The sequence below is a fragment of the Pongo abelii genome, chromosome 15 (genome assembly GCF_028885655.2).
Source record: "Pongo abelii isolate AG06213 chromosome 15, NHGRI_mPonAbe1-v2.0_pri, whole genome shotgun sequence".
Taxonomy (NCBI): Eukaryota; Metazoa; Chordata; class Mammalia; order Primates; family Hominidae; genus Pongo; species Pongo abelii.
The window spans coordinates 20,885,164-20,912,368 of NC_072000.2; positions in this window are offsets into that span (position 1 = coordinate 20,885,164).

Sequence of the window (27,205 nt, forward strand, 5' to 3'; positions counted from 1 at the left end):
AGCAGCTTTGAAACACACTTTTCGTAGAATCTGCAAGTGGATATTTGGAGCGCTTTGAGGCCTATGCTGGGAAATGAAATCTCTTCACCTAAAAACTAGACAGAAGCATTCTGAGAAAGTTCTGTGTGATGAGTGCATTCAACTCACAGACTTGAACGGTCCCTTTGATAGAACAGTTTGGAAACACTCCTTTTGTAGAATCTGCATGTGTTTATTTGGAGTTCTTTGAGGCCTATGCTGGAAAAGGAAATATCTTCATATAAAAACTAGATGGAAGCATTCTCAGAAACTTCTTTGTGATGAGTTCATTCAACTCACAGAGTTGAACCTACCAATTGGTAGAGAAGTTTGGAAACACTCTTTTTGTAGAATCTGCAAGTGGATATTTGGAGCCGTTTGAGGCCTATGCTGGAAAAGGAAATATCTTCAGATAAAAACTGAACAGAAGCATTCTCAGAAACTTCTTTGTGTTGAGTGCATTCAACTCACAGACTTGAACTTACCTATAGAAAGAGCAGTTCTGAAACACTCTTTTGGTAAAATCTGCAAGGGTTTATTTGGAGCGCTTCGAGGCCTGTGCTGGGTTTTGGAATATCTTCACCTAAAAACTACAGAGAAGCATTCTCAGAAAGTTCTTCATGATGCATTCATTCAACTCACAGAGTTGAACCTTCCGTTTGATAGAACAGTTTTGAAACACTCTTTTTGTAGAATCTGCAAGAGGATATTTGGAGCGTTTTGAGGCCTATGCTGGAAAAGGAAATATCTTCACATAAAAACTAGACAGAAGCATTCTCAGAAACTTCTGTGTGATGAGTGCATTCAACTCACAGACTTGAACGTTCCTCTCGAAAGAGCAGTTTTGAAACACTCCTTTTGTAGAATCTGCAAGTGTTTATTTGGAGCGCTTTGAGGCCTATGTTGGAAAAGGAAATATATTCACATAAAAACTAGACAGAAGCATTCTCAGAAACTTCTTTGTGATGAGTGCATTCTACTCACAGTGTTGAAGCTTGCTTTTGATAGAGCAGTTTGGAAACACTCTTTTTGTAGAATCTGCAAGTGGATATTTGGAGCGCTTTGAGGCCTATGCTGGAAAAGGAAATGTCTTCACATAAAAACTAGACAGAAGCATTCCAGGAAACTTCTGTATGATAAGTGCATTCAACTCACAGACTTGAACGTTCCTTTTGATAGAACTCTTTTGAAACACTCCTTTTGTAGAATTTGCAAGTGTTTATTTCGAGCGCTTTAAGGCCTAAGCTGGAAAAGGAAATATCTTCACATAAAAACTAGACAGAAACATTCTCAGAAACTTCTTTGTGATGAGTGCATTCTACTCACAGTGTTGAAGCTTGCTTTTGATAGAGCAGTTTTGAAACACTCTTTTTGTAGAATCTGCAAGTGGATATTTGGAGCGCTTTGAGGCCTATGCTGGAAAAGGAAATGTCTTCACATAAAAACTAGACAGAAGCATTCCAGTAAACTTCTGTATGATAAGTGCATTGAACTCACAGACTTGAACGTTCCTTTTGATAGAACTCTTTTGAAACACTCCTTTTGTAGAATTTGCAAGTGTTTATTTGGAGCGCTTTGAGGCCTAAGCTGGAAAAGGAAATATCTTCACCTAAGAACTAGACAGAAGCGTTCTCAGAAACTTCTTTCTGATGAGTGCATTCAACACACAGACTTGAACCTTGCTTTTGAAAGAGCAGCTTTGAAACACACTTTTCGTAGAATCTGCAAGTGGATATTTGGAGCGCTTTGAGGCCTATGCTGGGAAATGAAATCTCTTCACCTAAAACTAGACAGAAGCATTCTGAGAAACTTCTGTGTGATGAGTGCATTCAACTCACAGACTTGAACAGTCCCTTTGATAGAACAGTTTGGAAACACTCCTTTTGTAGAATCTGCATGTGTTTATTTGGAGTTCTTTGAGGCCTATGCTGGAAAAGGAAATATCTTCATATAAAAACTAGATGGAAGCATTCTCAGAAACTTCTTTGTGATGAGTTCATTCAACTCACAGAGTTGAACCTACCAATTGATAGAGAAGTTTGGAAACACTCTTTTTGTAGAATCTGCAAGTGGATATTTGGAGCCGTTTGAGGCCTATGCTGGAAAAGGAAATATCTTCACATAAAAACTGAACAGAAGCATTCTCAGAAACTTCTTTGTGTTGAGTGCATTCAACTCACAGACTTGAACTTACCTATAGAAAGAGCAGTTCTGAAACACTCTTTTGGTAAAATCTGCAAGGGGTTATTTGGAGCACTTCGAGGCCTGTGCTGGGTTTTGGAATATCTTCACCTAAAAACTACAGAGAAGCATTCTCAGAAAGTTCTTCATGATGCATTCATTCAACTCACAGAGTTGAACCTTCCTTTTGATAGAACAGTTTTGAAACACTCTTTTTGTAGAATCTGCAAGAGGATATTTGGAGCGTTTTGAGGCCTATGCTGGAAAAGGAAATATCTTCACATAAAAACTAGACAGAAGCATTCTCAGAAACTTCTGTGTGATGAGTGCATTCAACTCACAGACTTGAACGTTCCTCTCGAAAGAGCAGTTTTGAAACACTCCTTTTGTAGAATCTGCAAGTGTTTATTTGGAGCGCTTTGAGGCCTATGTTGGAAAAGGAAATATCTTCACATAAAAACTAGACAGAAGCATTCTCAGAAACTTCTTTGTGATGAGTGCATTCTACTCACAGTGTTGAAGCTTGCTTTTGATAGAGCAGTTTGGAAACACTCTTTTTGTAGAATCTGCAAGTGGATATTTGGAGCGCTTTGAGGCCTATGCTGGAAAAGGAAATGTCTTCACATAAAAACTAGACAGAAGCATTCCAGGAAACTTCTGTATGATAAGTGCATTCAACTCACAGACTTGAACGTTCCTTTTGATAGAACTCTTTTGAAACACTCCTTTTGTAGAATTTGCAAGTGTTTATTTGGAGCGCTTTGAGGCCTAAGCTGGAAAAGGAAATATCTTCACATAAAAACTAGACAGAAACATTCTCAGAAACTTCTTTGTGTTGAGTGCATTCTACTCACAGTGTTGAAGCTTGCTTTTGATAGAGCAGTTTTGAAACACTCTTTTTGTAGAATCTGCAAGTGGATATTTGGAGCGCTTTGAGGCCTATGCTGGAAAAGGAAATGTCTTCACATAAAAACTAGACAGAAACATTCCAGGAAACTTCTGTATGATATGTGCATTCAACTCACAGACTTGAACGTTCCTTTTGATAGAACTCTTTTGAAACACTCCTTTTGTAGAATTTGCAAGTGTTTATTTCGAGCGCTTTGAGGCCTAAGCTGGAAAAGGAAATATCTTCACCTGAGAACTAGACAGAAGCGTTCTCAGAAACTTCTTTCTGATGAGTGCATTCAACACACAGACTTGAACCTTGCTTTTGAAAGAGCAGCTTTGAAACACACTTTTCGTAGAATCTGCAAGTGGATATTTGGAGCGCTTTGAGGCCTATGCTGGGAAATGAAATCTCTTCACCTAAAAACTAGACAGAAGCATTCTGAGAAACTTCTGTGTGATGAGTGCATTCAACTCACAGACTTGAACGGTCCCTTTGATAGAACAGTTTGGAAACACTCCTTTTGTAGAATCTGCATGTGTTTATTTGGAGTTCTTTGAGGCCTATGCTGGAAAAGGAAATATCTTCATATAAAAACTAGATGGAAGCATTCTCAGAAACTTCTTTGTGATGAGTTCATTCAACTCACAGAGTTGAACCTACCAATTGATAGAGAAGTTTGGAAACCCTCTTTTTGTAGAATCTGCAAGTGTATATATGGAGCCGTTTGAGGCCTATGCTGGAAAAGGAAATATCTTCACATAAAAACTGAACAGAAGCATTCTCAGAAACTTCTTTGTGTTGAGTGCATTCAACTCACAGACTTGAACTTACCTATAGAAAGAGCAGTTCTGAAACACTCTTTTGGTAAAATCTGCAAGGGGTTATTTGGAGCACTTCGAGGCCTGTGCTGGGTTTTGGAATATCTTCACCTAAAAACTACAGAGAAGCATTCTCAGAAAGTTCTTCATGATGCATTCATTCAACTCACAGAGTTGAACCTTCCTTTTGATAGAACAGTTTTGAAACACTCTTTTTGTAGAATCTGCAAGAGGATATTTGGAGCGTTTTGAGGCCTATGCTGGAAAAGGAAATATCTTCACATAAAAACTAGACAGAAGCATTCTCAGAAACTTCTGTGTGATGAGTGCATTCAACTCACAGACTTGAACGTTCCTCTCGAAAGAGCAGTTTTGAAACACTCCTTTTGTAGAATCTGCAAGTGTTTATTTGGAGCGCTTTGAGGCCTATGTTGGAAAAGGAAATATCTTCACATAAAAACTAGACAGAAGCATTCTCAGAAACTTCTTTGTGATGAGTGCATTCTACTCACAGTGTTGAAGCTTGCTTTTGATAGAGCAGTTTGGAAACACTCTTTTTGTAGAATCTGCAAGTGGATATTTGGAGCGCTTTGAGGCCTATGCTGGAAAAGGAAATGTCTTCACATAAAAACTAGACAGAAGCATTCCAGGAAACTTCTGTATGATAAGTGCATTCAACTCACAGACTTGAACGTTCCTTTTGATAGAACTCTTTTGAAACACTCCTTTTGTAGAATTTGCAAGTGTTTATTTGGAGCGCTTTGAGGCCTAAGCTGGAAAAGGAAATATCTTCACATAAAAACTAGACAGAAACATTCTCAGAAACTTCTTTGTGTTGAGTGCATTCTACTCACAGTGTTGAAGCTTGCTTTTGATAGAGCAGTTTTGAAACACTCTTTTTGTAGAATCTGCAAGTGGATATTTGGAGCGCTTTGAGGCCTATGCTGGAAAAGGAAATGTCTTCACATAAAAACTAGACAGAAACATTCCAGGAAACTTCTGTATGATATGTGCATTCAACTCACAGACTTGAACGTTCCTTTTGATAGAACTCTTTTGAAACACTCCTTTTGTAGAATTTGCAAGTGTTTATTTGGAGCGCTTTGAGGCCTAAGCTGGAAAAGGAAATATCTTCACCTGAGAACTAGACAGAAGCGTTCTCAGAAACTTCTTTCTGATGAGTGCATTCAACACACAGACTTGAACCTTGCTTTTGAAAGAGCAGCTTTGAAACACACTTTTCCTAGAATCTGCAAGTGGATATTTGGAGCGCTTTGAGGCCTATGCTGGGAAATGAAATCTCTTCACCTAAAAACTAGACAGAAGCATTCTGAGAAACTTCTGTGTGATGAGTGCATTCAACTCACAGACTTGAAAGGTCCCTTTGATAGAACAGTTTGGAAACACTCCTTTTGTAGAATCTGCATGTGTTTATTTGGAGTTCTTTGAGGCCTATGCTGGAAAAGGAAATATCTTCATATAAAAACTAGATGGAAGCATTCTCAGAAACTTCTTTGTGATGAGTTCATTCAACTCACAGAGTTGAACCTACCAATTGATAGAGAAGTTTGGAAACCCTCTTTTTGTAGAATCTGCAAGTGTATATATGGAGCCGTTTGAGGCCTATGCTGGAAAAGGAAATATCTTCACATAAAAACTGAACAGAAGCATTCTCAGAAACTTCTTTGTGTTGAGTGCATTCAACTCACAGACTTGAACTTACCTATAGAAAGAGCAGTTCTGAAACACTCTTTTGGTAAAATCTGCAAGGGGTTATTTGGAGCACTTCGAGGCCTGTGCTGGGTTTTGGAATATCTTCACCTAAAAACTACAGAGAAGCATTCTCAGAAAGTTCTTCATGATGCATTCATTCAACTCACAGAGTTGAACCTTCCTTTTGATAGAACAGTTTTGAAACACTCTTTTTGTAGAATCTGCAAGAGGATATTTGGAGCGTTTTGAGGCCTATGCTGGAAAAGGAAATATCTTCACATAAAAACTAGACAGAAGCATTCTCAGAAACTTCTGTGTGATGAGTGTATTCAACTCACAGACTTGAACGTTCCTCTCAAAAGAGCAGTTTTGAAACACTCCTTTTGTAGAATCTGCAAGTGTTTATTTGGAGCGCTTTGAGGCCTATGTTGGAAAAGGAAATATCTTCACATAAAAACTAGACAGAAGCATTCTCAGAAACTTCTTTGTGATGAGTGCATTCTACTCACAGTGTTGAAGCTTGCTTTTGATAGAGCAGTTTGGAAACACTCTTTTTGTAGAATCTGCAAGTGGATATTTGGAGCGCTTTGAGGCCTATGCTGGAAAAGGAAATGTCTTCACATAAAAACTAGACAGAAGCATTCCAGGAAACTTCTGTATGATAAGTGCATTCAACTCACAGACTTGAACGTTCCTTTTGATAGAAATCTTTTGAAACACTCCTTTTGTAGAATTTGCAAGTGTTTATTTGGAGCGTTTTGAGGACTAAGCTGGAAAAGGAAATATCTTCACCTAAGAACTAGACAGAAGCATTCTCAGAAACTTCTTTCTGATGAGTGCATTCAACACACAGACTTGAACCTTGCTTTTGAAAGAGCAGCTTTGAAACACACTTTTCGTAGAATCTGCAAGTGGATATTTGGAGCGCTTTGAGGCCTATGCTGGGAAATGAAATCTCTTCACCTAAAAACTAGACAGAAGCATTCTGAGAAACTTCTGTGTGATGAGTGCATTCAACTCACAGACTTGAACGGTCCCTTTGATAGAACAGTTTGGAAACACTCCTTTTGTAGAATCTGCATGTGTTTATTTGGAGTTCTTTGAGGCCTATGCTGGAAAAGGAAATATCTTCATATAAAAACTAGATGGAAGCATTCTCAGAAACTTCTTTGTGATGAGTTCATTCAACTCACAGAGTTGAACCTACCAATTGATAGAGAAGTTTGGAAACACTCTTTTTGTAGAATCTGCAAGTGGATATTTGGAGCCGTTTGAGGCCTATGCTGGAAAAGGAAATATCTTCAGATAAAAACTGAACAGAAGCATTCTCAGAAACTTCTTTGTGTTGAGTGCATTCAACTCACAGACTTGAACTTACCTATAGAAAGAGCAGTTCTGAAACACTCTTTTGGTAAAATCTGCAAGGGGTTATTTGGAGCACTTCGAGGCCTGTGCTGGGTTTTGGAATATCTTCACCTAAAAACTACAGAGAAGCATTCTCAGAAAGTTCTTCATGATGCATTCATTCAACTCACAGAGTAGAACCTTCCTTTTGATAGAACAGTTTTGAAACACTCTTCTTGTAGAATCTGCAAGAGGATATTTGGAGCGTTTTGAGGCCTATGCTGGAAAAGGAAATATCTTCACATAAAAACTAGACAGAAGCATTCTCAGAAACTTCTGTGTGATGAGTGCATTCAACTCACAGACTTGAACGTTCCTCTCGAAAGAGCAGTTTTGAAACACTCCTTTTGTAGAATCTGCAAGTGTTTATTTGGAGCGCTTTGAGGCCTATGTTGGAAAAGGAAATATCTTCACATAAAAACTAGACAGAAGCATTCTCAGAAACTTCTTTGTGATGAGTGCATTCTACTCACAGTGTTGAAGCTTGCTTTTGATAGAGCAGTTTTGAAACACTCTTTTTGTAGAATCTGCAAGTGGATATTTGGAGCGCTTTGAGGCCTATGCTGGAAAAGGAAATGTCTTCACATAAAAACTAGACAGAAGCATTCCAGGAAACTTCTGTATGATAAGTGCATTCAACTCACAGACTTGAACGTTCCTTTTGATAGAACTCTTTTGAAACACTCCTTTTGTAGAATTTGCAAGTGTTTATTTGGAGCGCTTTGAGGCCTAAGCTGGAAAAGGAAATATCTTCACGTAAGAACTAGACAGAAGCATTCTCAGAAACTTCTTTGTGATGAGTGCATTCTACTCACAGTGTTGAAGCTTGCTTTTGATAGAGCAGTTTTGAAACACTCTTTTTGTAGAATCTGCAAGTGGATATTTGGAGCGCTTTGAGGCCTATGCTGGAAAAGGAAATGTCTTCACATAAAAACTAGACAGAAACATTCCAGGAAACTTCTGTATGATAAGTGCATTCAACTCACAGACTTGAACGTTCCTTTTGATAGAACTCTTTTGAAACACTCCTTTTATAGAATTTGCAAGTGTTTATTTGGAGCGCTTTGAGGCCTAAGCTGGAAAAGGAAATATCTTCACCTAAGAACTAGACAGAAGCATTCTCAGAAACTTCTTTCTGATGAGTGCATTCAACACACAGACTTGAACCTTGCTTTTGAAAGAGCAGCTTTGAAACACACTTTTCGTAGAATCTGCAAGTGGATATTTGGAGCGCTTTGAGGCCTATGCTGGGAAATGAAATCTCTTCACCTAAAAACTAGACAGAAGCATTCTGAGAAACTTCTGTGTGATGAGTGCCTTCAACTCACAGACTTGAACGGTCCCTTTGATAGAACAGTTTGGAAACACTCCTTTTGTAGAATCTGCATGTGTTTATTTGGAGTTCTTTGAGGCCTATGCTGGAAAAGGAAATATCTTCATATAAAAACTAGATGGAAGCATTCTCAGAAACTTCTTTGTGATGAGTTCATTCAACTCACAGAGTTGAACCTACCAATTGATAGAGAAGTTTGGAAACACTCTTTTTGTAGAATCTGCAAGTGGATATTTGGAGCCGTTTGAGGCCTATGCTGGAAAAGGACATATCTTCACATAAAAACTGAACAGAAGCATTCTCAGAAACTTCTTTGTGTTGAGTGCATTCAACTCACAGACTTGAACTTACCTATAGAAAGAGCAGTTCTGAAACACTCTTTTGGTAAAATCTGCGAGGGGTTATTTGGAGCACTTCGAGGCCTGTGCTGGGTTTTGGAATATCTTCACCTAAAAACTACAGAGAAGCATTCTCAGAAAGTTCTTCATGATGCATTCATTCAACTCACAGAGTTGAACCTTCCTTTTGATAAAACAGTTTTGAAACACTCTTTTTCTAGAATCTGCAAGAGGATATTTGGAGCGTTTCGAGGCCTATGCTGGAAAAGGAAATATCTTCACATAAAAACTAGACAGAAGCATTCTCAGAAACTTCTGTGTGATGAGTGCATTCAACTCACAGACTTGAACGTTCCTCTCGAAAGAGCAGTTTTGAAACACTCCTTTTGTAGAATCTGCAAGTGTTTATTTGGAGCGGTTTGAGGCCTATGTTGGAAAAGGAAATATCTTCACATAAAAACTAGAGAGAAGCATTCTCAGAAACTTCTTTGTGATGAGTGCATTCTGCTCACAGTGTTGAAGCTTGCTTTTGATAGAGCAGTTTTGAAACACTCTTTTTGTAGAATCTGCAAGTGGATATTTGGAGCCCTTTGAGGCCTATGCTGGAAAAGGAAATGTCTTCACATAAAAACTAGACAGAAGCATTCCAGGAAACTTCTGTATGATAAGTGCATTCAACTCACAGACTTGAACGTTCCTTTTGATAGAACTCTTTTGAAACACTCCTTTTGTAGAATTTGCAAGTGTTTATTTGGAGCGCTTTGAGGCCTAAGCTGGAAAAGGAAATATCTTCACCTAAGAACTAGACAGAAGCATTCTCGGAAACTTCTTTCTGATGAGTGCATTCAACACACAGACTTGAACCTTGCTTTTGAAAGAGCAGCTTTGAAACACACTTTTCGTAGAATCTGCAAGTGGATATTTGGAGCGCTTTGAGGCCCTTGCTGGGAAATGAAATCTCTTCACCTAAAAACTAGACAGAAGCATTCTGAGAAACTTCTGTGTGATGAGTGCATTCAACTCACAGACTTGAACGGTCCCTTTGATAGAACAGTTTGGAAACACTCCTTTTGTAGAATCTGCATGTGTTTATTTGGAGTTCTTTGAGGCCTATGCTGGAAAAGGAAATATCTTCACATAAAAACTGAACAGAATCATTCTCAGAAACTTCTTTGTGTTGAGTGCATTCAACTCACAGACTTGAACTTACCTATAGAAAGAGCAGTTCTGAAACACTCTTTTGGTAAAATCTGCAAGGGGTTATTTGGAGCACTTCGAGGCCTGTGCTGGGTTTTGGAATATCTTCACCTAAAAACTACAGAGAAGCATTCTCAGAAAGTTCTTCATGATGCATTCATTCAACTCACAGAGTTGAACCTTCCTTTTGATAGAACAGTTTTGAAACACTCTTTTTGTAGAATCTGCAAGAGGATATTTGGAGCGTTTTGAGGCCTATGCTGGAAAAGGAAATATCTTCACATAAAAACTAGACAGAAGCATTCTCAGAAACTTCTGTGTGATGAGTGCATTCAACTCACAGACTTGAACGTTCCTCTCGAAAGAGCAGTTTTGAAACACTCCTTTTGTAGAATCTGCAAGTGTTTATTTGGAGCACTTTGAGGCCTATGTTGGAAAAGGAAATATCTTCACATAAAAACTAGACAGAAGCATTCTCAGAAACTTCTTTGTGATGAGTGCATTCTACTCACAGTGTTGAAGCTTGCTTTTGATAGAGCAGTTTTGAAACACTCTTTTTGTAGAATCTGCAAGTGGATATTTGGAGCGCTTTGAGGCCTATGCTGGAAAAGGAAATGTCTTCACATAAAAACTAGACAGAAGCATTCCAGGAAACTTCTGTATGATAAGTGTATTCAACTCACAGACTTGAACGTTCCTTTTGATAGAAGTCTTTTGAAACACTCCTTTTGTAGAATTTGCAAGTGTTTATTTGGAGCGCTTTGAGGCCTAAGCTGGAAAAGGAAATATCTTCACCTAAGAACTAGACAGAAGCATTCTCAGAAACTTCTTTCTGATGAGTGCATTCATCTCACAGACTTGGACTTACCTATAGAAAGAGCAGTTTTGAGACACTCCTTTTGTAGAATCTGCAAGGGTTTATTTGGAGCACTTTGAGGCCTATGTTGGAAAAGGAAATATCTTCATATAGAAACTAGACGGAAGCATTCTCAGAAACTTCTTTGTGATGAGTGCATTCTACTCACAGACTTGAACGGTCCCTTTGATAGAACAGTTTGGAAACACTCCTTTTTTAGAATCTGCATGTGTTTATTTGGAGTTCTTTGAGGCCTATGCTGGAAAAGGAAATATCTTCATATAAAAACTAGATGGAAGCATTCTCAGAAACTTCTTTGTGATGAGTTCATTCAACTCACAGAGTTGAACCTACCAATTGATAGAGAAGTTTGGAAACACTCTTTTTGTAGAATCTGCAAGTGGATATTTGGAGCCGTTTGAGGCCTAGGCTGGAAAAGGAAATATCTTCACATAAAAACTGAACAGAAGCATTCTCAGAAACTTCTTTGTGTTGAGTGCATTCAACTCACAGACTTGAACTTACCTGTAGAAAGAGCAGTTCTGAAACACTCTTTTGGTAAAATCTGCAAGGGGTTATTTGGAGCACTTCGAGGCCTGTGCTGGGTTTTGGAATATCTTCACCTAAAAACTACAGAGAAGCATTCTCAGAAAGTTCTTCATGATGCATTCATTCAACTCACAGAGTTGAACCTTCCTTTTGATAGAACAGTTTTGAAACACTCTTTTTGTAGAATCTGCAAGAGGATATTTGGAGCGTTTTGAGGCCTATGCTGGAAAAGGAAATATCTTCACATAAAAACTAGACAGAAGCATTCTCAGAAACTTCTGTGTGATGAGTGCATTCAACTCACAGACTTGAACGTTCCTCTCAAAAGAGCAGTTTTGAAACACTCCTTTTGTAGAATCTGCAAGTGTTTATTTGGAGCGCTTTGAGGCCTATGTTGGAAAAGGAAATATCTTCACATAAAAACTAGACAGAAGCATTCTCAGAAACTTCTTTGTGATGAGTGCATTCTACTCACAGTGTTGAAGCTTGCTTTTGATAGAGTAGTTTTGAAACACTCTTTTTGTAGAATCTGCAAGTGGATATTTGGAGCGCTTTGAGGCCTATGCTGGAAAAGGAAATGTCTTCACATAAAAATTAGACAGAAACATTCCAGGAAACTTCTGTATGATAAGTGCATTCAACTCACAGACTTGAACATTCCTTTTGATAGAACTCTTTTGAAACACTCCTTTTGTAGAATTTGCAAGTGTTTATTTGGAGCGCTTTGAGGCCTAAGCTGGAACAGGAAATATCTTCACCTAAGAAGTAGACAGAAGCGTTCTCAGAAACTTCTTTCTCATGAGTGCATTCAACTCACAGACTTGAACGTTCCCTTTGATAGAACAGTTTGGAAACACTCTTTTTGTAGAATCTGCAAGTGGATACTTGGAGCCGTTTGAGGCCTGTGCTGGAAAAGGAAATATCTTTACATAAAAACTGAACAGAAGCATTCTCAGAAACTTCTTTGTGTTGAGTGCATTCAACTCACAGACTTGAACTTACCTATAGAAAGAGCAGTTTTGAAACACTGTTTTGGTAAAATCTGCAGGTGGTTATTTGGAGCACTTCGAGGCCTTTCCTGGGTTTTGGAATATCTTCACCTAAAAACTACAGAGAAGCATTCTCAGAAAGTTCTTCATGATGCATCCATTCAACTCACAGAGTTGAACCTTCCTTTTGATAGAATAGTTTTGAAACACTCTTTTTGTAGAATCTGCAAGAGGATATTTGGAGCCTTTTGAGGCCTATGCTGGAAAAGGAAATATCTTCACATAAAAACTAGACAGAAGCATTCTCAGAAACTTCTGTGTGATGAGTGCATTCAACTCACAGACTTGAACGTTCCTCTCAAAAGAGCAGTTTAGAAACACTCCTTTTGTAGAATCTGCAAGTGTTTATTTGGAGCGCTTTGAGGCCTATGTTGGAAAAGGAAATATCTTCACATAAAAACTAGACAGAAGCATTCTCAGAAACTTCTTTGTGATGAGTGCATTCTACTCACAGTGTTGAAGCTTGCTTTTGATAGAGCAGTTTTGAAACACTCTTTTTGTAGAATCTGCAAGTGGATATTTGGAGCGCTTTGAGGCCTATGCTGGAAAAGGAAATGTCTTCACATAAAAACTAGACAGAAACATTCCAGGAAACTTCTGTATGATAAGTGCATTCAACTCACAGACTTGAACGTTCCTTTTGATAGAACTCTTTTGAAACACTCCTTTTGTAGAATTTGCAAGTGTTTATTTGGAGCGCTTTGAGGCCTAAGCTGGAAAAGGAAATATCTTCACGTAAGAACTAGACAGAAGCATTCTCAGAAACTTCTTTGTGATGAGTGCATTCTACTCACAGTGTTGAAGGTTGCTTTTGATAGAGCAGTTTTGAAACACTCTTTTTGTAGAATCTGCAAGTGGATATTTGGAGCGCTTTGAGGCCTATGCTGGAAAAGGAAATGTCTTCACATAAAAACTAGACAGAAACATTCCAGGAAACTTCTGTATGATAAGTGCATTCAACTCACAGACTTGAACATTTCTTTTGATAGAAGTCTTTTGAAACACTACTTTTGTAGAATTCGCAAGTGTTTATTTGGAGCGCTTTGAGGCCTAAGCTGGAAAAGGAAATATCTTCACCTAAGAACTAGACAGAAGCATTCTCAGAAACTTCTTTCTGTTGAGTGCATTCAACACACAGACTTGAACCTTGCTTTTGAAAGAGCAGCTTTGAAACACACTTTTCGTAGCATCTGCAAGTGGATATTTGGAGCGCTTTGAGGCCTATGCTGGGAAATGAAATCTCTTCACCTAAAAACTAGACAGAAGCATTCTCAGAAACTTCTGTGTGATGAGTGCATTCATCTCACAGACTTGGACTTACCTATAGAAAGAGCAGTTTTGAGACACTCCTTTTGTAGAATCTGCAAGGGTTTATTTGGAGCACTTTGAGGCCTATGTTGGAAAAGGAAATATCTTCATATAGAAACTAGACGGAGGCATTCTCAGAAACTTCTTTGTGATGAGTGCATTCAACTCACAGACTTGAAGCTTCCTTTTGAAAGAGCAGCTTTGAAACACACTTTTCGTAGAATCTGCAAGTGGATATTTGGAGTGCTTTGAGGCCTATGCTGGGAAATGAAATCTCTTCACCTAAAAACTAGACAGAAGCATTCTGAGAAAGTTCTGTGTGATGAGTGCATTCAACTCACAGAGTTGAACGTTCCATTTGATAGAACAGTTTGGAAACACTCCTTTTGTAGAATCTGCATGTGTTTATTTGGAGTTCTTTGAGGCCTATGCTGGAAAAGGAAATATCTTCATATAAAAACTAGATGGAAGCATTCTCAGAAACTTCTTTGTGATGAGTTCATTCAACTCACAGAGTTGAACCTACCAATTGATAGAGAAGTTTGGAAACACTCTTTTTGTAGAATCTGCAAGTGGATATTTGGAGCCGTTTGAGGCCTATGCTGGAAAAGGAAATATCTTCACATAAAAACTGAACAGAAGCATTCTCAGAAACTTCTTTGTGTTGAGTGCATTCAACTCACAGACTTGAACTTACCTATAGAAAGAGCAGTTCTGAAACACTCTTTTGGTAAAATCTGCAAGGGGTTATTTGGAGCACTTCGAGGCCTGTGCTGGGTTTTGGAATATCTTCACCTAAAAACTACAGAGAAGCATTCTCAGAAAGTTCTTCATGATGCATTCATTCAACTCACAGAGTTGAACCTTCCTTTTGATAGAACAGTTTTGAAACACTCTTTTTGTAGAATCTGCAAGAGGATATTTGGAGCGTTTTGAGGCCTATGCTGGAAAAGGAAATATCTTCACATAAAAACTAGACAGAAGCATTCTCAGAAACTTCTGTGTGATGAGTGCATTCAACTCACAGACTTGAACGTTCCTCTCGAAAGAGCAGTTTTGAAACACTCCTTTTGTAGAATCTGCAAGTGTTTATTTGGAGCGCTTTGAGGCCTATGTTGGAAAAGGAAATATCTTCACATAAAAACTAGACAGAAGCATTCTCAGAAACTTCTTTGTGATGAGTGCATTCTACTCACAGTGTTGAAGCTTGCTTTTGATAGAGCAGTTTTGAAACACTCTTTTTGTAGAATCTGCAAGTGGATATTTGGAGCGCTTTGAGGCCTATGCTGGAAAAGGAAATGTCTTCACATAAAAACTAGACAGAAGCATTCCAGGAAACTTCTGTATGATAAGTGCATTCAACTCACAGACTTGAACATTTCTTTTGATAGAAGTCTTTTGAAACACTCCTTTTGTAGAATTTGCAAGTGTTTATTTGGAGCGCTTTGAGGCCTAAGCTGGAAAAGGAAATATCTTCACGTAAGAACTAGACAGAAGCATTCTCAGAAACTTCTTTCTGTTGAGTGCATTCAACACACAGACTTGAACCTTGCTTTTGAAAGAGCAGCTTTGAAACACACTTTTCGTAGCATCTGCAAGTGAATATTTGGAGCGCTTTGAGGCCTATGCTGGGAAATGAAATCTCTTCACCTAAAAACTAGACAGAAGCATTCTGAGAAACTTCTGTGTGATGAGTGCATTCATCTCACAGACTTGGACTTACCTATAGAAAGAGCAGTTTTGAGACACTCCTTTTGTAGAATCTGCAAGGGTTTATTTGGAGCACTTTGAGGCCTATGTTGGAAAAGGAAATATCTTCATATAGAAACTAGACGGAGGCATTCTCAGAAACTTCTTTGTGATGAGTGCATTCAACTCACAGACTTGAAGCTTCCTTTTGAAAGAGCAGCTTTGAAACACACTTTTCGTAGAATCTGCAAGTGGATATTTGGAGCGCTTTGAGGCCTATGCTGGGAAATGAAATCTCTTCACCTAAAAACTAGACAGAAGCATTCTGAGAAAGTTCTGTGTGATGAGTGCATTCAACTCACAGAGTTGAACGTTCCATTTGATAGAACAGTTTGGAAACACTCCTTTTGTAGAATCTGCATGTGTTTATTTGGAGTTCTTTGAGGCCTATGCTGGAAAAGGAAATATCTTCATATAAAAACTAGATGGAAGCATTCTCAGAAACTTCTTTGTGATGAGTTCATTCAACTCACAGAGTTGAACCTACCAATTGATAGAGAAGTTTGGAAACACTCTTTTTGTAGAATCTGCAAGTGGATATTTGGAGCCGTTTGAGGCCTATGCTGGAAAAGGAAATATCTTCACATAAAAACTGAACAGAAGCATTCTCAGAAACTTCTTTGTGTTGAGTGCATTCAACTTACAGACTTGAACTTACCTATAGAAAGAGCAGTTCTGAAACACTCTTTTGGTAAAATCTGCAAGGGGTTATTTGGAGCACTTCGAGGCCTGTGCTGGGTTTTGGAATATCTTCACCTAAAAACTACAGAGAAGCATTCTCAGAAAGTTCTTCATGATGCATTCATTCAACTCACAGAGTTGAACCTTCCTTTTGATAGAACAGTTTTGAAACACTCTTTTTGTAGAATCTGCAAGAGGATATTTGGAGCGTTTTGAGGCCTCTGCTGGAAAAGGAAATATTTTCACATAAAAACTAGACAGAAGCATTCTCAGAAACTTCTGTGTGATGAGTGCATTCAACTCACAGACTTGAACGTTCCTCTCGAAAGAGCAGTTTTGAAACACTCCTTTTGTAGAATCTGCAAGTGTTTATTTGGAGCGCTTTGAGGCCTATGTTGGAAAAGGAAATATGTTCACATAAAAACTAGACAGAAGCATTCTCAGAAACTTCTTTGTGATGAGTGCATTCTACTCACAGTGTTGAAGCTTGCTTTTGATAGAGCAGTTTTGAAACACTCTTTTTGTAGAATCTGCAAGTGGATATTTGGAGCGCTTTGAGGCCTATGCTGGAAAAGGAAATGTCTTCACATAAAAACTAGACAGAAGCATTCCAGGAAACTTCTGTATGATAAGTGCATTCAACTCACAGACTTGAACGTTCCTTTTGATAGAACTCTTTTGAAACACTCCTTTTGTAGAATTTGCAAGTGTTTATTTGGAGCGCTTTGAGGCCTAAGCTGGAAAAGGAAATATCTTCACCTAAGAACTAGACAGAAGCATTCTCAGAAACTTCTTTGTGATGAGTGCATTCTACTCACAGTGTTGAAGCTTGCTTTTGATAGAGCAGTTTTGAAACACTCTTTTTGTAGAATCTGCAAGTGGATATTTGGAGCGCATTGAGGCCTATGCTGGAAAAGGAAATGTCTTCACATAAAAACTAGACAGAAACATTCCAGGAAACTTCTGTATGATAAGTGCATTCAACTCACAGACTTGAACGTTCCTTTTGATAGAACTCTTTTGAAACACTCCTTTTGTAGAATTTGCAAGTGTTTATTTGGAGCGCTTTGAGGCCTAAGCTGGAAAAGGAAATATCTTCACCTAAGAACTAGACAGAAGCATTCTCAGAAACTTCTTTCTGATGAGTGCATTCAACACACAGACTTGAACCTTGCTTTTGAAAGCGTAGCTTTGAAACACACTTTTCGTAGAATCTGCAAGTGGATATTTGGAGCGCTTTGAGGCCTATGCTGGGAAATGAAATCTCTTCACCTAAAAACTAGACAGAAGCATTCTGAGAAACTTCTGTGTGATGAGTGCATTCAACTCACAGACTTGAACGGTCCCTTTGATAGAACAGTTTGGAAACACTCCTTTTGTAGAATCTGCATGTGTTTATTTGGAGTTCTTTGAGGCCTATGCTGGAAAAGGAAATATCTTCATATAAAAACTAGATGGAAGCATTCTCAGAAACTTCTTTGTGATGAGTTCATTCAGCTCACAGAGTTGAACCTACCAATTGATAGAGAAGTTTGGAAACACTCTTTTTGTAGAATCTGCAAGTGGATATTTGGAGCCGTTTGAGGCCTATGCTGGAAAAGGAAATATCTTCACATAAAAACTGAACAGAAGCATTCTCAGAAACTTCTTTGTGTTGAGTGCATTCAACTCACAGACTTGAACTTACCTATAGAAAGAGCAGTTCTGCAACACTCTTTTAGTAAAATCTGCGAGGGGTTATTCGGAGCACTTCGAGGCCTGTGCTGGGTTTTGGAATATCTTCACCTAAAAACTACAGAGAAGCATTCTCAGAAAGTTCTTCATGATGCATTCATTCAACTCACAGAGTTGAACCTTCCTTTTGATAGAACAGTTTTGAAACACTCTTTTTGTAGAATCTGCAAGAGGATATTTGGAGCGTTTTGAGGCCTCTGCTGGAAAAGGAAATATTTTCACATAAAAACTAGACAGAAGCATTCTCAGAAACTTCTGTGTGATGAGTGCATTCAACTCACAGACTTGAACGTTCCTCTCGAAAGAGCAGTTTTGAAACACTCCTTTTGTAGAATCTGCAAGTGTTTATTTGGAGCGCTTTGAGGCCTATGTTGGAAAAGGAAATATGTTCACATAAAAACTAGACAGAAGCATTCTCAGAAACTTCTTTGTGATGAGTGCATTCTACTCACAGTGTTGAAGCTTGCTTTTGATAGAGCAGTTTTGAAACACTCTTTTTGTAGAATCTGCAAGTGGATATTTGGAGCGCTTTGAGGCCTATGCTGGAAAAGGAAATGTCTTCACATAAAAACTAGACAGAAGCATTCCAGGAAACTTCCGTATGATAAGTGCATTCAACTCACAGACTTGAACGTTCCTTTTGATAGAACTCTTTTGAAACACTCCTTTTGTAGAATTTGCAAGTGTTTATTTGGAGCGCTTTGAGGCCTAAGCTGGAAAAGGAAATATCTTCACCTAAGAACTAGACAGAAGCATTCTCAGAAACTTCTTTGTGATGAGTGCATTCTACTCACAGTGTTGAAGCTTGCTTTTGATAGAGCAGTTTTGAAACACTCTTTTTGTAGAATCTGCAAGTGGATATTTGGAGCGCTTTGAGGCCGATGCTGGAAAAGGAAATGTCTTCACATAAAAACTAGACAGAAACATTCCAGGAAACTTCTGTATGATAAGTGCATTCAACTCACACACTTGAACGTTCCTTTTGATAGAACTCTTTTGAAACACTCCTTTTGTAGAATTTGCAAGTGTTTATTTGGAGCGCTTTGAGGCCTAAGCTGGAAAAGGAAGTATCTTCACCTAAGAACTAGACAGAAGCATTCTCAGAAACTTCTTTCTGATGAGTGCATTCAACTCACAGACTTGAAGCTTCCTTTTGAAAGAGCAGCTTTGAAACACACTTTTCGTAGAATCTGCAAGTGGATATTTGGAGCGCTTTGAGGCCTATGCTGGGAAATGAAATCTCTTCACCTAAAAACTAGACAAGCATTCTGAGAAAGTTCTGTGTGATGAGTGCATTCAACTCACAGACTTGAACGTTCCCTTTGATAGAACAGTTTTGAAACACTCCTTTTGTAGAATCTGCATGTGTTTATTTGGAGTTCTTTGAGGCCTATGCTGGAAAAGGAAGTATCTTCATATAAAAATTAGATGGAAGCATTCTCAGAAACTTCTTTGTGATGAGTTCATTCAACTCACAGAGTTGAACCTACCAATTGATAGAGAAGTTTGGAAACACTCTTTTTGTAGAATCTGCAAGTGGATATTTGGAGCCGTTTGAGGCCTAGGCTGGAAAAGGAAATATCTTCACATAAAAACTGAACAGAAGCATTCTCAGAAACTTCTTTGTGTTGAGTGCATTCAACTCACAGACTTGAACTTACCTATAGAAAGAGCAGTTCTGAAACACTCTTTTGGTAAAATCTGCGAGGGGTTATTTGGAGCACTTCGAGGCCTGTGCTGGGTTTTGGAATATCTTCACCTAAAAACTACAGAGAAGCATTCTCAGAAAGTTCTTCATGATGCATTCATTCAACTCACAGAGTTGAACCTTCCTTTTGATAGAATAGTTTTGAAACACTCTTTTTGTAGAATCTGCAAGAGGATATTTGGAGCGTTTTGAGGCCTCTGCTGGAAAAGGAAATATCTTCACATAAAAACTAGACAGAAGCATTCTCAGAAACTTCTGTGTGATGAGTGCATTCGACTCACAGACTTGAACGTTCCTCTCGAAAGAGCAGTTTTGAAACACTCCTTTTGTAGAATCTGCAAGTGTTTATTTGGAGCGCTTTGAGGCCTATGTTGGAAAAGGAAATATCTTCACATAAAAACTAGACAGAAGAATTCTCAGAAACTTCTTTGTGATGAGTGCATTCTACTCACAGTGTTGAAGCTTGCTTTTGATAGAGCAGTTTTGAAACACTCTTTTTGTAGAATCTGCACGTGGATATTTGGAGCGCTTTGAGGCCTATGCTGGAAAAGGAAATGTCTTCACATAAAAACTAGACAGAAACATTCCAGGAAACTTCTGTATGATAAGTGCATTCAACTCACAGACTTGAACGTTCCTTTTGATAGAACTCTTTTGAAACACTCCTTTTGTAGAATTTGCAAGTGTTTATTTGGAGCGCTTTGAGGCCTAAGCTGGAAAAGGAAATATCTTCACCTAAGAACTAGACAGAAGCATTCTCAGAAACTTCCTTCTGAAGAGTGAATTCAACACACAGACTTGAACCTTGCTTTTGAAAGAGCAGCTTTGAAACACACTTTTCGTAGAATCTGCAAGTGGATATTTGGAGCGCTTTGAGGCCTATGCTGGGAAATGAAATCTCTTCACCTAAAAACTAGACAGAAGCATTCTGAGAAAGTTCTGTGTGATGAGTGCATTCAACTCACAGACTTGAACGTTCCCTTTGATAGAACAGTTTGGAAACACTCCTTTTGTAGAATCTGCATGTGTTTATTTGGAGTTCTTTGCGGCCTACGCTGGAAAAGGAAATATCTTCATATAAAAACTAGATGGAAGCATTCTCAGAAACTTCTTTGTGATGAGTTCATTCAACTCACAGAGTTGAACCTACCAATTGATAGAGAAGTTTGGAAACACTCTTTTTGTAGAATCTGCAAGTGGATATTTGGAGCCGTTTGAGGCCTATGCTGGAAAAGGAAATATCTTCACCTAAAAACTGAACAGAAGCATTCTCAGAAACTTCTTTGTGTTGAGTGCATTCAACTCACAGACTTGAACTTACCTATAGAAAGAGCAGTTTTGAAACACTCTTTTGGTAAAATCTGCAGGTGGTTATTTGGAGCACTTCGAGGCCTGTGCTGGGTTTTGGAATATCTTCACCTAAAAACTACAGAGAAACATTCTCAGAAAGTTCTTCATGATGCATTCATTCAACTCACAGAGTTGAACCTTCCTTTTGATAGAATAGTTTTGAAACACTCTTTTTGTAGAATATGCAAGAGGATATTTGGAGCGTTTTGAGGCCTCTGCTGGAAAAGGAAATATCTTCACATAAAAACTAGACAGAAGCATTCACAGAAACTCCTTTGTGATGAGTTCATTCAGCTCACAGAGTTGAACCTACCAATTGATAGAGAAGTTTGGAAACACTCTTTTTGTAGAATCTGCAAGTGGATATTTGGAGCCGTTTGAGGCCTGTGCTGGAAAAGGAAATATCTTTACATAAAAACTGAACAGAATCATTCTCAGAAACTTCTTTGTGTTGAGTGCATTCAACTCACAGACTTGAACTTACCTATAGAAAGAGCAGTTTTGAAACACTCTTTTGGTAATATCTGCAGGTGGTTATTTGGAGCACTTCGAGGCCTTTGCTGGGTTTTGGAATATCTTCACCTAAAAACTACAGAGAAGCATTCTCAGAATGTTCTTCATGATGCATTCATTCAACTCACAGAGTTGAACCTTCCTTTTGATAGAATAGTTTTGAAACACTCTTTTTGTAGAATCTGCAAGAGGATATTTGGAGCGTTTTGAGGCCTATGCTGGAAAAGGAAATATCTTCACATAAAACCTAGACAGAAGCATTCTCAGAAACTTCTGTGTGATGAGTGCATTCAACTCACAGACTTGAACGTTCCTCTTGAAAGAGCAGTTTTGAAACACTCCTTTTGTAGAATCTGCAAGTGTTTATTTGGAGCGCTTTGAGGCCTATGTTGGAAAATATCTTCACATAAAAACTAGACAGAAGCATTCTCAGAAACTTCTTTGTGATGAGTGCATTCTACTCACAGTGTTGAAGCTTGCTTTTGATAGAGCAGTTTTGAAACACTCTTTTTGTAGAATCTGCAAGTGGATATTTGGAGCGCTTTGAGGCCTATGCTGGAAAAGGAAATGTCTTCACATAAAAACTAGACAGAAACATTCCAGGAAACTTCTGTATGATAAGTGCATTCAACTCACAGACTTGAACGTTCCTTTTGATAGAACTCTTTTGAAACACTCCTTTTGTAGAATTTGCAAGTGTTTATTTGGAGCGCTTTGAGGCCTAAGCTGGGAAAGGAAATATCTTCACGTAAGAACTAGACAGAAGCATTCTCAGAAACTTCTTTGTGATGAGTGCATTCTACTCACAGTGTTGAAGCTTGCTTTTGATAGAGCAGTTTTGAAACACTCTTTTTGTAGAATCTGCAAGTGGATATTTGGAGCGCTTTGAGGCCTATGCTGGAAAAGGAAATGTCTTCACTTAAAAACTAGACAGAAACATTCCAGGAAACTTCTGTATGATAACTGCATTCAACTCACAGACTTGAACGTTCCTTTTGATAGAACTCTTTTGAAACACTTCTTTTGTAGAATTTGCAAGTGTTTATTTGGAGCGCTTTGAGGCCTAAGCTGGAAAAGGAAGTATCTTCACCTAAGAACTAGACAGAAGCATTCTCAGAAACTTCTTTCTGATGAGTGCATTCAACACACAGACTTGAACCTTGCTTTTGAAAGAGCAGCTTTGAAACACACTTTTCGTAGCATCTGCAAGTGGATATTTGGAGCGCTTTGAGGCCTATGCTGGGAAATGAAATCTCTTCACCTAAAAACTAGACAGAAGCATTCTGAGAAACTTCTGTGTGATGAGTACATTCAACTCACAGACTTGGACTTACCTATAGAGAGATCAGTTTTGAGACACTCCTTTTGTAGAATCTGCAAGGGTTTATTTGGAGCACTTTGAGGCCTACGTTGGAAAAGGAAATATCTTCATATAGAAACTAGACGGAAGCATTCTCATAAACTTCTTTGTGATGAGTGCATTCAACTCACAGACTTGAAGCTTCCTTTTGAAAGAGCAGCTTTGAAACACACTTTTCGTAGCATCTGCAAGTGGATATTTGGAGCGCTTTGAGGCCTATGCTGGGAAATGAAATCTCTTCACCTAAAAACTAGACAGAAGCATTCTGAGAAACTTCTGTGTGATGAGTGCATTCAACTCACAGACTTGAACGTTCCCTTTGATAGAACAGTTTGGAAACACTCTTTTTGTAGAATCTGCATGTGTTTATTTGGAGTTCTTTGAGGCCTATGCTGGAAAAGGAAATATCTTCATATAAAAACTAGATGGAAGCATTCTCAGAAACTTCTTTGTGATGAGTTCATTCAACTCACAGAGTTGAACCTACCAATTGATAGAGAAGTTTGGAAACACTCTTTTTGTAGAATCTGCAAGTGGATATTTGGAGCCGTTTGAGGACTATGCTGGAAAAGGAAATATCTTCACATAAAAACTGAACAGAAGCATTCTCAGAAACTTCTTTGTGTTGAGTGCATTCAACTCACAGACTTGAACTTACCTATAGAAAGAGCAGTTCTGAAACACTCTTTTGGTAAAATCTGCAAGGGGTTATTTGGAGCACTTCGAGGCCTGTGCTGGGTTTTGGAATATCTTCACCTAAAAACTACAGAGAAGCATTCTCAGAAAGTTCTTCGTGATGCATTCATTCAACTCACAGAGTTGAACCTTCCTTTTGATAGAACAGTTTTGAAACACTCTTTTTGTAGAATCTGCAAGAGGATATTTGGAGCGTTTTGAGGCCTATGCTGGAAAAGGAAATATCTTCACATAAAAACTAGACAGAAGCATTCTCAGAAACTTCTGTGTGATGAGTGCATTCAACTCACAGACTTGAACGTTCCTCTCGAAAGAGCAGTTTTGAAACACTCCTTTTGTAGAATCTGCAAGTGTTTATTTGGAGCTCTTTGAGGCCTATGTTGGAAAAGGAAATATCTTCACATAAAAACTAGACAGAAGCATTCTCAGAAACTTCTTTGTGATGAGTGCATTCTACTCACAGTGTTGAAGCTTGCTTTTGATAGAGCAGTTTTGAAACACTCTTTTTGTAGAATCTGCAAGTGGATATTTGGAGCGCTTTGAGGCCTATGCTGGAAAAGGAAATGTCTTCACATAAAAACTAGACAGAAACATTCCAGGAAACTTCTGTATGATAAGTGCATTCAACTCACAGACTTGAACGTTCCTTTTGATAGAACTCTTTTGAAACACTCCTTTTGTAGAATTTGCAAGTGTTTATTTGGAGCGCTTTGAGGCCTAAGCTGGAAAAGGAAATATCTTCACCTAAGAACTAGAGAGAAGCATTCTCAGAAACTTCTTTCTGATGAGTGCATTCAACACACAGACTTGAACCTTGCTTTTGAAAGAGCAGCTTTGAAACACACTTTTCGTAGAATCTGCAAGTGGATATTTGGAGCGCTTTGAGGCCTATGCTGGGAAATGAAATCTCTTCACCTAAAAACTAGACAGAAGCATTCTGAGAAACTTCTGTGTGATGAGTGCATTCAACTCACAGACTTGAACGTTCCCTTTGATAGAACAGTTTGGAAACACTCCTTTTGTAGAATCTGCATGTGTTTATTTGGAGTTCTTTGAGGCCTATGCTGGAAAAGGAAATATCTTCATATAAAAACTAGATGGAAGCATTCTCAGAAACTTCTTTGTGATGAGTTCATTCAACTCACAGAGTTGAACCTACCAATTGATAGAGAAGTTTGGAAACACTCTTTTTGTAGAATCTGCAAGTGGATATTTGGAGCCGTTTGAGGCCTATGCTGGAAAAGGAAATATCTTCACATAAAAACTGAACAGAAGCATTCTCAGAAACTTCTTTGTGTTGAGTGCATTCAACTCACAGACTTGAACTTACCTATAGAAAGAGCAGTTCTGAAACACTCTTTTGGTAAAATCTGCAAGGGGTTATTTGGAGCACTTCGAGGCCTGTGCTGGGTTTTGGAATATCTTCACCTAAAAACTACAGAGAAGCATTCTCAGAAAGTTCTTCGTGATGCATTCATTCAACTCACAGAGTTGAACCTTCCTTTTGATAGAACAGTTTTGAAACACTCTTTTTGTAGAATCTGCAAGAGGATATTTGGAGCGTTTTGAGGCCTATGCTGGAAAAGGAAATATCTTCACATAAAAACTAGACAGAAGCATTCTCAGAAACTTCTGTGTGATGAGTGCATTCAACTCACAGACTTGAACGTTCCTGTCGAAAGAGCAGTTTTGAAACACTCCTTTTGTAGAATCTGCAAGTGTTTATTTGGAGCGCTTTGAGGCCTATGTTGGAAAAGGAAATATCTTCACATAAAAACTAGACAGAAGCATTCTCAGAAACTTCTTTGTGATGAGTGCATTCTACTGACAGTGTTGAAGCTTGCTTTTGATAGAGCAGTTTTGAAACACTCTTTTTGTAGAATCTGCAAGTGGATATTTGGAGCGCTTTGAGGCCTATGCTGGAAAAGGAAATGTCTTCACATAAAAACTAGACAGAAGCATTCCAGGAAACTTCTGTATGATAAGTGCATTCAACTCACAGACTTGAACATTCCTTTTGATAGAACTCTTTTGAAACACTCCTTTTGTAGAATTTGCAAGTGTTTATTTGGAGCGCTTTGAGGCCTAAGCTGGAAAAGGAAATATCTTCACCTAAGAACTAGACAGAAGCATTCTCAGAAACTTCTTTCTGATGAGTGCATTCAACACACAGAGTTGAACCTTGCTTTTGAAAGAGCAGCTTTGAAACACACTTTTCGTAGAATCTGCAAGTGGATATTTGGAGCGCTTTGAGGCCTATGCTGGGAAATGAAATCTCTTCACCTAAAAACTAGACAGAAGCATTCTGAGAAACTTCTGTGTGATGAGTGCATTCAACTCACAGACTTGAACGTTCCCTTTGATAGAACAGTTTGGAAACACTCCTTTTGTAGAATCTGCATGTGTTTATTTGGAGTTCTTTGAGGCCTATGCTGGAAAAGGAAATATCTTCATATAAAAACTAGATGGAAGCATTCTCAGAAACTTCTTTGTGATGAGTTCATTCAACTCACAGAGTTGAACCTACCAATTGATAGAGAAGTTTGGAAACACTCTTTTTGTAGAATCTGCAAGTGGATATTTGGAGCCGTTTGAGGACTATGCTGGAAAAGGAAATATCTTCACATAAAAACTGAACAGAAGCATTCTCAGAAACTTCTTTGTGTTGAGTGCATTCAACTCACAGACTTGAACTTACCTATAGAAAGAGCAGTTCTGAAACACTCTTTTGGTAAAATCTGCAAGGGGTTATTTGGAGCACTTCGAGGCCTGTGCTGGGTTTTGGAATATCTTCACCTAAAAACTACAGAGAAGCATTCTCAGAAAGTTCTTCATGATGCAATCATTCAACTCACAGAGTTGAACCTTCCTTTTGATAGAACAGTTTTGAAACACTCTTTTTGTAGAATCTGCAAGAGGATATTTGGAGCGTTTTGAGGCCTATGCTGGAAAAGGAAATATCTTCACATAAAAACTAGACAGAAGCATTCTCAGAAACTTCTGTGTGATGAGTGCATTCAACTCACAGACTTGAACGTACCTCTCAAAAGAGCAGTTTTGAAACACTCCTTTTGTAGAATCTGCAAGTGTTTATTTGGAGCGCTTTGAGGCCTATGTTGGAAAAGGAAATATCTTCACATAAAAACTAGACAGAAGCATTCTCAGAAACTTCTTTGTGATGAGTGCATTCTACTCACAGTGTTGAAGCTTGCTTTTGATAGAGCAGTTTTGAAACACTCTTTTTGTAGAATCTGCAAGTGGATATTTGGAGCGCTTTGAGGCCTATGCTGGAAAAGGAAATGTCTTCACATAAAAACTAGACAGAAGCATTCCAGGAAACTTCTGTATGATAAGTGCATTCAACTCACAGACTTGAACGTTCCTTTTGATAGAACTCTTTTGAAACACTCCTTTTGTAGAATTTGCAAGTGTTTATTTGGAGCGCTTTGAGGCCTAAGCTGGAAAAGGAAATATCTTCACGTAAGAACTAGACAGAAACATTCTCAGAAACTTCTTTGTGATGAGTGCATTCTACTCACAGTGTTGAAGCTTGCTTTTGATAGAGCAGTTTTGAAACACTCTTTTGGTAGAATCTGCAAGTGGATATTTGGAGCGCTTTGAGGCCTATGCTGGAAAAGGAAATGTCTTCACATAAAAACTAGACAGAAACATTCCAGGAAACTTCTGTATGATAAGTGCATTCAACTCACAGACTTGAACGTTCCTTTTGATAGAACTCTTTTGAAACACTCCTTTTG